Here is a 12,054-nt window from a genome sequence, read left to right as displayed (position 1 = left end):
TAGCAACTGTGAAAAAAACGGGACGTGGGTGGGGAGGGTAATAGGCGCCTATATAAGAAAAAGTCCCCAAAAATGGGACTGTCCTTTAAAAACGGGACATCTGGTCACCCAACTTTTACATGTTTGATAAATTCCATCTTATTAAAATTGTACAAAGGTAGGTACCTCTGCCTGTAACTAGGAGCACAGGAACTGTTGTAACCATAACAAACCAATGGTCCATCTGTAATGTCATATTTATATTACAGTACTGCCCAGGGGGCCAGTCGGGAGCAAAGCACCATTGCATACAAACCAAAGTCTAGCCAAGTATATTTTCCCTGCTAGGGGCACATATCAGATTCTTCAGAGGGAGATGGGGAAAAAAAAGCCATAATGGACCTCTCTATCTGAGCAGTGTTATAACATGGGATGGCAGGAGGGATGCTTCTTTCTGCCCTGACCACACTGGGCATTCAGCTTATCCCTGATGGCAAAGTTTTTAGCCTATGACTACCATCCTTGTCGTTTTTAGCCTATGACTGTTACAGATGACTTGTCACAAAACAAGAAATATGGAATTGAGGCTGAAAAATGCAATCATAATAATCTGTCCCGGGCACATACATCTCAAAACCAGAATTGTGAATTCAGTAGGAGGCCAAAGGTATCCTCCACCAATGCCAACAACATTACACCGGGAATGAAATTGGCCCAGTCTTTGGTGGGCTTGATTTTTGAGTTACAGTGAAAGAGATTCACAATCAGCCTAGTGTGAAGATGATTGAGTCAGCCATTTTACCGTTAGGGGCTGCTCACGTACACAAACTTTACTTCAATGAAAGGCTGTTGACAGCAGTAGCATTACTCCTGATTCACACTGGTTTAAGTGAGAGGAGAATCAGGCCCAGTTTCTTCATTTGCTTTTTTGAATAGTCCTATTTCAGTTTCCTTGCAGTGGCCACCATAAAGCAGCTTGGCATACATGAGGTGGCATTGGAGGGTGCTTAGGGCTGATGGCTGCCAGGGTGGATATATGCTAGGCAGCTCTCTAGAAGGGCTATGGGCTCAGTATCCAGCCTCCTTACATTCTGTCCCTTCCTGCCATTTCCTGTTACTGCTGCCATTGCAGCCACCTGCCCCGCCCAGGCTTGGATCCAGCAGGAGAGAGGGGGCAAGGAGAGGAGACAGAGAGGGGCCTTGCGGCTGCCTGTAAAGAAGACAAGATAGCAGCCCCTCGCAGCCAAGAACAACAACTCCAGCACTCCACTACAGCCCAGCTAAATGCCTCCAGCTGGGATGCAGGAACGCATGACAGAGCTGTCAGATATGTGAGTGTCACAGCAGACATGTGACATCTGGCAGCTCTGTAACCAGATTGTACAAGCCAGTTCATGTCAGCCAGTCGGGAAGGGATTTTGTACATTGTCTACTGTTATAACATACATCCCAAGCTCTTTAGCTCTAGACACAGCATCAGTTTTTATCGTATGTCTGAGAGAGCTAAATAGCAAGCTGCATGGAACTCAGTGCATCAACATTGAAACTGAAAGCCTGGGACAGCCCTCCCCAGATTTGAACCTGTAGTTCTAGGGACATTAAACCTTTATAGCCAGATGTTAGGAGCATAAGGCCACTGCTTCCAGCTGAGCATGCAACTATCATTGTTACACTGGGTACCTTCTCTCATTTTCTTTTTAAATCTTTCTGCCTGGAGAAAATAATGCATCCAGTCATCTCCCCTGACCTCACCCCCTCCCTCTGCCTCACACTGGGTGATTTCCTTTACAGCTGTGTAGAGTGGATATAAAACACTGACACCTCAGAATGGCAATATTATACACTCAACTGATAGTCACTTTGAATAGATGTAAATGACTGCACAAGGGGCAAGCCAGAGTGGAATCTGGCCCACCAGCAGTAAGTAGGCATTCTGGAGCTGGTGGCTGGGGGATGGATATGTCTGCTGTGTGAGTGCATATTGCCTAGATTTGCAGAATGTTGGGATTCTCATACTGTAGCTCAGTGGGAGCAGTTTCGAGGTTTGCTATGAAGAGCTTGCATGGATCTATATAATTTATTGTTGGAAACTATTTTGCTTGGGGGTATGTTTCTTCTGCTGTAATCCCTTCAGAACTCTCGGATGAATATGATTCTGTCAGGTATATACAGAGTATCACTTTTGGACCATTCCATTTTGTTTCCACTTAAGCCATTCCAACATTTCCAGTTTATATACAGTATAAAATTCTCAGTTCACACCCTTGAACGTCCTTCACACTCTTTCTAACACTGTTGTTAAGGTTCTAATGTAGAACTTTACAGCTCATTCATAAAAGAACACCTGTATTCCAAACTGACACCATGTCATTCTAGGCATCCAAAAAACCTGTGTATTTTACAGCCTTGCTCTTAAGGTTGATTGCATCTGCAGTAAAGAAGAATGCTACTGGGAAAGAATTAAAGCACCTCTCTCTCAATTTCTGATTCAAGGATATCAGCTTCCCATTGCACAGAGGCATATTAAGGATATATGCTATAGCATTAGAAAATATTAATTAAATACATTTAAATTTGAAGCTAAAATTATATTCTGTCTGTGGCTGCTTTTTATGCAATGCCATCCAGCTCTCATTGAGCTCTCAAATAGAGCTATTCATTATAATTTTGAATTACATCAGAATGTAATTCTTAAACCCTTATTTTTATCTTCCTAACAAACCATGCTAGGCTCTCTAATTTATGCTATTGTTATTATAAAAGAGAAGGCTTAAAGGGGACATTATTTTAGTTTATAAATAGCCCCAGTGGTATAATAGTGTTTATTCACATGCAGAAAATGGGTGTACAAGGATAATACAGAAGGAATAGCTAAGCTAAGGCTTCAGGGAACCAATGCCATGTGGGTTCCCATGCTCTGTGCTTTTCTGACCAAATATGTTCAGTCTATGAGTAAAAATTATGTATTTTCTAATGGGCAGCCCCCAAAACTCATCCTGGTGTCTGAATTAAAGCTGGACCCCATGTGTCATCATCATAATAAAGCCTCTACTACTAGCCAAATAATACTAACCACACTAGGTCCTGAGTTACACTTGTCTAACTCAATTGTCTTAACATTATAAATTCATAGTTTAATAGATTATAAAGTTAGAAGGGACCACTGTGATAATCCCATATGACACAGGCCATAGCACTGCCCTGAATTCATCCCTTTTGAACTAGGGCATATCTTTTTAAAAAAAAAATCCAATCTTGATTTTAAATTTTTCAGGCATGGAGATTCCACCAAAACCCTCAGTACATTGTCTTCTTTGTCTTTCTTCTTTTTCCTTTCTGCTACTTTTCCTGGTGAGGGAATGGAGAGTAGGGAGGATCAGATCTCCCTTTCCTCTGCAACAGATTCCAGGTCCTCCTGGGGTATTCCCCAGCATTCCCAGGCCAGCTGGGAGATACAATCCCTCCAGTGTGTCCTGGGTCAGCCTCGGGGCCTCCACCCAGAGGGACATGCTCAGTAGAATTCCAACAGAAGCCTCCCAGGGGGCATCCTTGTCAGGTGCCTGAACCACCCTCAGCTGGCTCTTACCATCATTTGTGATCAAGACCCCATATACTTGAACACTTCCACTAATGGCAGCTGCTCCCCCATCACCTGGAGAGAGCAGTCTGGTTTCTTCTGGGAGAGCACCAGGACCTCTGAATTGGAGGTGCTGAGTCTCATCCCAGCCGCTTCACACTCAGCAGCGAAACATTCGAGTGCATGTCAGAGATCGCCATTTGTAGAAGCAAGAAGTATATCATCTGCAAACAGCAGAGATGTCACCTCCGAGTCCCCATACTGGATGCACTTCACAGCTCTGTTGTGCCTTGATATCCTGTCCATGAAAATCACAAACAGGAGTGGGGACAAGACACACCCTTGGTGGGGTCCAACGCCCACCCTGAACAAACTCGACTTAATGCCAAGAATACGAATGTAACTCTTATTCTGAGAACAGAGGGACCAGATGGCATTCAAAAGCAGCACCGGCACCTCATACTCCCACAACATTTCCCACAAGACATCATGGGAAATGTAGTCATATACCTTCTCCAGGTTTACAAAACAAAGGTAGTCTGGATTAGCAAGATCCCATGACCCCTCGAGTATCTGCGAGAGAACAAATATCCATTGTTCCATGGCCAGGACAGAATCTCCATTGTTCATCCTGAATCCGAGGTTCAACTAACAGGCATAACCTCCTCTCCAGTGCCCTGGCATAGGCTTTGCCAGGGAGGCTGAGCAGTGTGATCCCCCTATAGTCCTCTGGTCTCCTTTCTTAAAGATTGGGACCACCAGCCTGGTTTGCCAGTCCAGAGGTACTGCCCTGTGTTCCATGCAACACTGAAGAGGCGTGTTAACCCCGACACCCCCAACATTGTCCAGTGCTTTCAACATCTCTGGGCAAATCTCGTCTACCCCTGCTGCCTAACTACTACAAAGGCACTTTACAACCTCAGCATCAGAAATAGATCCAATCTTACTGGAGGCTTCCAGCACTGCCTCCTGAAAGGGGGGCATGTCCATCAGGTTGAGGAGTTCCTCAAAGTGCTCCTTCCACCTCTCGGCAATCTCAGTCGAGGTCAGCATTTCACCACCCATGCTGAATACAGACTGGGCAACGTCCTGCCGACCCCTCCTAAGGCGACAAATGGTTTGCCAGGACACCTTTGAGGCCACCCAGTAGTCATTCTCGGTACATTGTTCCAATCATTACTTACTCTCACTGTTAAAAATTTGCACCTTATTTCCCCTCTGGATTTGTCTAGTTTCAATTCCCAGCCATTGGCTCTTGTTATACCTTTGTCTGCTAGATCAAAGAGCCTTTGATTTTCAAATTTATGTTTCCCATGTAGATACTTATAAACTATGATCAGGTCACTCCTTAGCCTTCTCATTGTTAAGCTAAATTGAATCATTTCCTATCAGGCATGTTTTCTAATAAGTAGGGGCATTTCCAGCAGACCGAGGGATGTGATCATTCCCCTCTACTCAGCACTGGTGAGGCCTCATTTGGAGTACTGTGTCCAGTTTTGGGCCCCACACTACAAGAAGGATGTGGATAAATTGGAGAGAGTCCAGCGGAGGGCAACAAAAATGATTAGGGGGCTGGAGCACATGACTTATGAGGAGAGGCTGAGGGAACTGGGATTGTTTAGTCTGCAGAAGAGAAGAATGAGGGGGGATTTGATAGCTGCTTTCAACTACCTGAAAGGGGGTTCCAAAGAGGATGGATCTAGACTGTTCTCAGTGGTAGAAGATGACAGAACAAGGAGTAATGGTCTCAAGTTGCAGAGGGGGAGGTTTAGGTTGGATATTAGGAAAAACTTTTTCACTAGTAGGGTGGTGAAGAACTGGAATGGGTTACCTAGGGAGGTAGTGGAATCTCCTTCCTTAGAGGTTTTTAAGGTCAGGCTTGACAAAGCCCTGGCTGGGATGATTTAGTTGGGTTTGGTCCTGCTTTGAGCAGGGGGTTGGACTAGATGACCTCCTGAGGTCCCTTCCAACCCTGAGATTCTATGATTCTATGATTCTAATCCATAATCATTCTCCTGTGTCTATTTGGACTGTTTCTTACACCTGTATAGTGCAGAGCACCAATTTTTGCTGGGGCCTCTAGGTAATAAAAAAACTGAGCACATCCATTTTCATCTCAATGTGTGTAACTTACTTCCTACACATAGAAAAGTCAGATTAAAGAAAGATCTGGTGTTTGAGGACCAGATTCCCCATTACTCCTTACCACTCCTGCAATGCAAAGTAGTTTTAACTTAACCCAGCAATTTCAGATGGCTTTGTGGCTGCTTTGCAGAGCTGGAAAGGCACATGGCCGCCAGGGTGTAGTGAGGAATATGGCCTCCAATACTGTCCATATTAGCGTTTTATAACATAAAATTATGGTGCTATCTTGCATCAGGCATTGTGAAGGGAATGCTGTTCCAGCTCTGACAAACCCCACGGCCTTCCTGGGCAGAGACTGCGTCTCCTGACAATTTAATGGGTAGTTTTATGAGTGGGATGTGACCCAACCCAAGAATTAATTTTAGGCTCCCAGCAATGAAAGGGAGGAGACAATTACTGACCCCACCACCCACAGTCCCTGTGAGATACACACAGGTTTCCCAGTATATCACCTTGTATTAGTTGCTTGATAAGCAAGTGTTTAGCAAACAGTCTGTTGTGTTCTCATTTCTCAATCATATCTGATACACTGTCACATCTGCTGTCCATGTACTGCATCATAGAGCACATAGCTTCAGCAAAAATGCAGCTTTTGGAGGCTACATGTACATTACACCCAGCTCCCTGCAGTGGGGAAAGGCCCCAGCCTCAGAACACTCCACTGCTAAAAATAACGATGTAGACATAGGATGCACTGGTTGGGGATGTAGAGGTGTGTGGAGGACACACACCCTAGGGATTCAGGTGTATCTTTACTCTATTCGTGTCAATGTTTACATTGCTCTTCATACCCAAGCTGGGCGGCGGGGGTGTGCCGTGTATGTACTCTACATGATGCCATAATGTGTGCAGATTTACCCCTAGAGTAACTTTCAGATCCATTTTATACCCAGTTGAGAATATTTGTGGTTGTGGATTATTTATATTTAAACAATCAATAGTCATTTGAGTAAACAGTTTAAATGGAAAGAAATTATGTTTCAAGCATGTTTTCTTAAGATAAACTTAATACAAAAAGGATACAAACAAAAAAGCAAATGGAACAGCAGTAATACTGAACAAAACTTTTTAGGTTTCTGACCACCATTTTAAATGTGTAAAAATAACATTTTAAAAGTTACTCTAAACCTCAGAGGCACCTAAACAAGAAAGAAGTTTGATAATGAAATGACAAAATGTTTTCCAGGTTACATGTTTATTTGTTCAAGTTTTGATGGGGAAAAGACAAATATTAAAGGAGCAATATAAATTATCTACAGAGTTTATTTTGACATTAAATTGAGCCCGCAGCTGGTGGAATAGATCATCTTAATCCACTAATTCTCCTAGATATTTTATTCAGTCCAATATTTAAACAAAAATATATGTTATTAGTGGGTTGATAAACTACCCCAAGTGGGTACATCATTTTCAAACATAAAGAAACTTTGCAGAGCCATTTAGTCCGGTGTCTGACCAGTTGAAACCAGGCATTGAGATTATAATTTATTTTGTTGGTGGTGATATTGCACATTGTATTTAGCTCTCTTGAGCACATTTGCTCTCACACCCTTGGTTGTTGTCCATTTCTTAATAACAGATTTGAGTTCATGACATGAAGGGTTTATTGTGTTATGCATACACTTATGAGATTTGTGTACATAGTTTAGCTCAGGGATTCTGTGCTACTAATGGTCTACGTTTTCCCCAGGTTAAACACCAGGGCAACTCTGCTTCAGCATGAAGCATAAAGAAATCCTGAGTCTCAATGACAATGAGTTTATTTGAGAAGAAAAACTTTTTCACTTTTCCCTATGCAAAACGAATGGGAAAACAAGCATGGAGAACGGATGACACCCAGGCCTTCGAAAGAACCGTGTACAGAAAAAACACCACTACTGGGATCTCCTAATGGTTAAGGATTTATTTTCAATGCTCACATACAACCGAATGATAAATTATTTACACAAAGCATAAGTACAAAAAATATAATACAATTTTATACTGTACATGACAAAGATTTGGCAGATATGATATGGGGAAAACACTGCACCCAACTGCCAGTCTAGTGGGAGCTCCATGTGTAAACAGGTTCATTAGAAGGTAGGCAGTTAATTGATTTTCAGTGTGTTTAGTCTCTGAGTGAAGATTTGTGAAGCATGTCTTGGGGTAGGAAATTGGCAAGTGGACCAGCAGAGAACCTGACTTCTCTCTCTGAATGATCACTGATTGCTCCTTTCAGAAATATTGCTACTTTCTTCACTGAGGAAGCCAGAAGGATATTAAAATCAATTTTTATTGACTAGTTGAGTAGCGTATTGACAGTTTCTCTTAAGTGATAATAATAGGCTTCTCTAGCCCAAAGATGGTTAGCACCATTACTGGCCAACCAATAAATTCCTGGGGAACTCATTTACAACCGATACAACAAAACTGGGTTTTTTTATTATTATGTGTCAGGTCTCAGTCACGATACACACTGTCAATGCCAGTATTGAGCGCTACAGGGAACACAAACATCAAAGTAATTACAAAGAAGGGCTAAAAGAAAACAAATTGAGACCTTTCCTGTGAAGGTTTCTGCATCTGTGCACGCCTATGCACTCTTGCACGGAAGTGCATGCGGGGTTTCTCATAAACATGAGGCAAACAAGGATTAAAATACACAAAGAGATTATGGTGTATTTTTGCCCTATAAACTTGGTTCTGCTTCCATTGACATCAATGATGGTTGATTTTAATGGGGACAGGATTCAGCCCAACAGTTATGAACACTGACCAACAGGGACCAACCCCTCAGCTGGTATAAATCGGCACAGTTCCATTGACTCTCATGGTGATACATAGATTTACACCAGCTGCAGATCTGGTCCTAGATCTTCACTAATGAATGATGTATAAAAGAAACATATTTCAGGGCAATCTCACACAATGTTTCAGGAAGTACCATGGGCATTTTTATTTTATTTCTACACCATTGGTCTGAGCTAGTTCTTCTCAGAAGTGTGTTACAATATGCAGGAGACAAGAAGTGATGAGTTGGGCTTTGTAAAGAGGAATACAGGGCAATTAGTCCCACTTACTTCTCCCCACCTAAACAAGTGCATGATACAGAGATGAATAGTTAAATACAAGCAACTTGATTAACACAGTTTTTATATGGATCCTAAAAAAATAACAACAGTTACTATATTGCCAATAATAATGTTGTAGATTGTTGCAAAATACTGAAGAGACACTGTATTAGCACATATGTGATGGTGGAGGTGGAGGCTGCGGTCACCTTTGGGCATTTATGTGGACATTTGAGTACAATACAAAATCTCAGCAATCCATCTATGTAACACAATGCGCAGGGAGTTGTTTCTTTAGCAGGCCAACTCTCAAATACAGAGGTAGGGGGAATTCTTTTAATGAAAAAAGCAAGCCTTCTTTAGAGCCCGATCCAAAGTCTATTGAAGTCAGTGGAAGTGATTCCACTGATTTCAACAGACATTGGGTCAGACTTTTGTACATGTTCTTCAAGTGCTTTGAAATGAACATTTTGAACTTATTAGTTTAATTTATGAGAGTTTACCATTAAAACCACTCCCAATACCCTACACACACACACACACACACACACACACACACACTAGCAATCTCTTTTGTGTTCATTTTCTATGTAAGTGCTAACATGGGAACAATAAAAAAATGGCCAACTTCTTTAAACCATTATAATTATCTTTCTAGCACAGTACAGGCAGCTCACTGATCTTTGGAACCAATTAAAGAGAAATATGAAGAGCACTGTGGCTTCCTTTCATTTTCTGTCCTGAGGGAGACCCACATGAAAACAATTATTTAAAAAAAATCTCCATTGATATCTGCTTCTTATTGTGAAAAACACTGTGCAGGTGAAACACATGAAATACTGACCTTTAAAAAGGCACAAGTCATTTTTTAAAAGAAAGTTAAGGCCCCCGTTTTTCAAACATTATTTAAAACCGGTACCTAAAACTGTCCTTAGGCCCCTAGCTACGGGGATGTGATTTTCAGAGTTACTGAGCACTTGCCCTTCCCACTAACATCAATGAGCGCTGTGGGCACTCAGCAGGTCTGAAAATCAGGCCACTTTTATTTAAATATTTGAAGATGGATTTAGGAACCTGACTTTTGGTGACCAGGTTTGAATATGTTGACTTTTCTTTCTATTAATGGGAAGATGACCTGTAGCCTTATTACATTTGGCAAAGTTGAAGGATGCCACGCTTTGGACTGTGGGTAGTATTTCTCTGTCGTTTTTGAGTCTTTAGCTGACCTTCATGTGAATTTCACTCTCAAGTGTCATATATGTTTCAGTTACTTACAGAAGAGATTACTGATAGTGGAATGGTCACCCCCAGTTGCTGACAGGAGACAGAAAAGTGAAACTAAATCTTTTTTGTCATGTTCATTTTTTTGGCTTTGTAAGTGTGTCTTTCCTACTCTTAAAGATTTGTGAATACGCTAACATCTTCCTCTCTCCAGACTGAAAACTATACACTTGAAGCAGAACAGTTTATTCACAAACAGGGTAGGAAATAACAAACCAAACTACTGTTGTGTCACCCAAGGTCTAACTTTAGAAGTCAAGCCTGCTCCCTTAAAAGCCTTAAAATTACTGGGGAATTATCTTTCCTCAGATGCAGTCCACCCAAACCCAGTCTGATTTGACAAGAGGCTACCTCAAATATCAGGTTTTTTAAAATACAACACTCCTGTAACTAAGTAGAAGAGATGGAGGTACTGATATGTGGAAAGTAAAACTTTGAGGGAAAAGTTAAGGGCAACAAGACAGAAAAATGGGTTAATGCTACCAAAGGGTTGGAGACGAATAAGAAAAGTTTTACAGAAACACCAGGGGAAAAGGTAGTGCTAGGTAGAATGGTGGTTCATTAACAAATAAGGACAGAGATGTAATTCATAATGATTTAAAATGCCTGAGATGAGAAACTCCTTTTCATAATCTTTAATAAGAAAAAAAAGAAAGTTTGAACAATTAGCAAGGAGGCATGTCCTGTAAATATAACAAGAGGTACAGAGGAGTAAAGGGGATGTTTGAACATAAACATAGAAAGCAGACCAGATTATTTATTTTGGGGGACTTTAAGGGAATTAGCTAACAAATACACCACCGATAAAGATCTTAAAAAGTCATACATAACTGGGGGCATATCAAATACCGTATTGTTCCGAGTATAGGCCGCTCTGATTATAAGCCGCACCCTTAAAGTTTGGTGCTATTTTAAAAAAATTAAATTTTTAACTTTTTTTAACATAAAGAAAATATACACATTAGTAGAACAGTAAAACAGTATTTTATTTAATGAATAGGAAGACATGTACCAGTATTTTTAACACTTTTAACACTTTTGGTAGTCCTGCTTTTGACGGCATGTTATATACTCAGAAATATTGAAAACTATTTTGTAGTTATACTGTAAATAAAGAAGGGAAAAGGAATGGACAACAAGGAGACTGATGGGAACAATTCTCACCCTCTCCCCTGCACAACAATCAACAACATTAGCAAATGTTCTTAGGGTTAGGAATCATGGCCCCCCCCTGAACTCCTGCCCCATCCAACCCCCCGCGTTCCTTGACACCTCCCCCCACCCCAGGGACCCCTGCCCCATCCAACCACCCGTTCTCTCTGTCCCCTGACAGCCCCTGGAACCCTTGCCCCTGACTGCCTCCCACCGCCCCATCCATCCCCTGATCCTTTCTAACTGCCCCACCAGGACCCTTGCCCCTATTCAATCCCCCTGTTCCCTGCCCTCTGACCCCACCAACTCCTATCCACCCCCCACCCCGAACTCCCCTGCCCTCTCTCCAACACCCCCTCCCTGCCCCCTTACTGCGCTGCCTGGATGTGGCTGGCGGCACTACAGTCCGGCCGCGGCTGGAGCCAGGAGCCCCGGGATGCTGGGCCGGGGCAGGAGTCACGCGGCCGGAGCCCGGAGCTGGAGGATGTGGCGGGAGCCGGACGGCCAGAGCCAGGTAGCTGGCCAGCCAGAGTAGGGCGGCCGGGAAGGGATGCGGGGCCAGGGCCGGGCGGCGGGGGACGCGGGGACGGGGACGGGCGATGCGGCGCCGGGCGGCGGGGGACGTGGCCCCGGGCAGCGGGGGAAGCGCGGCCGGGGCCGGCGGCAGGGGACGCACGGCTGGGGCCAGCGCCGGGCGACGTGAGGCCAGGCAGGGCTGGCCAGAGAATTCTGGGGGCCCAGGGTCTTCGGCGGGGCGGGGAGGGGCCTTCCATTCTGGGACCTGCCGCCGAAGTGTCCCGAAGACCCGCCGCGGGGCACCCCCGCCGCCGAATTACCGCCGAAGCGGGACCCGCCGCTGAAGTGCAG

Source organism: Mauremys mutica, chromosome 2, assembly GCF_020497125.1.
Source record: "Mauremys mutica isolate MM-2020 ecotype Southern chromosome 2, ASM2049712v1, whole genome shotgun sequence".
Lineage (NCBI taxonomy): Eukaryota > Metazoa > Chordata > Testudines > Geoemydidae > Mauremys > Mauremys mutica.
The sequence above is the reverse complement of the archived record's forward strand: the minus strand, read 5'-3'. Positions refer to the sequence as shown.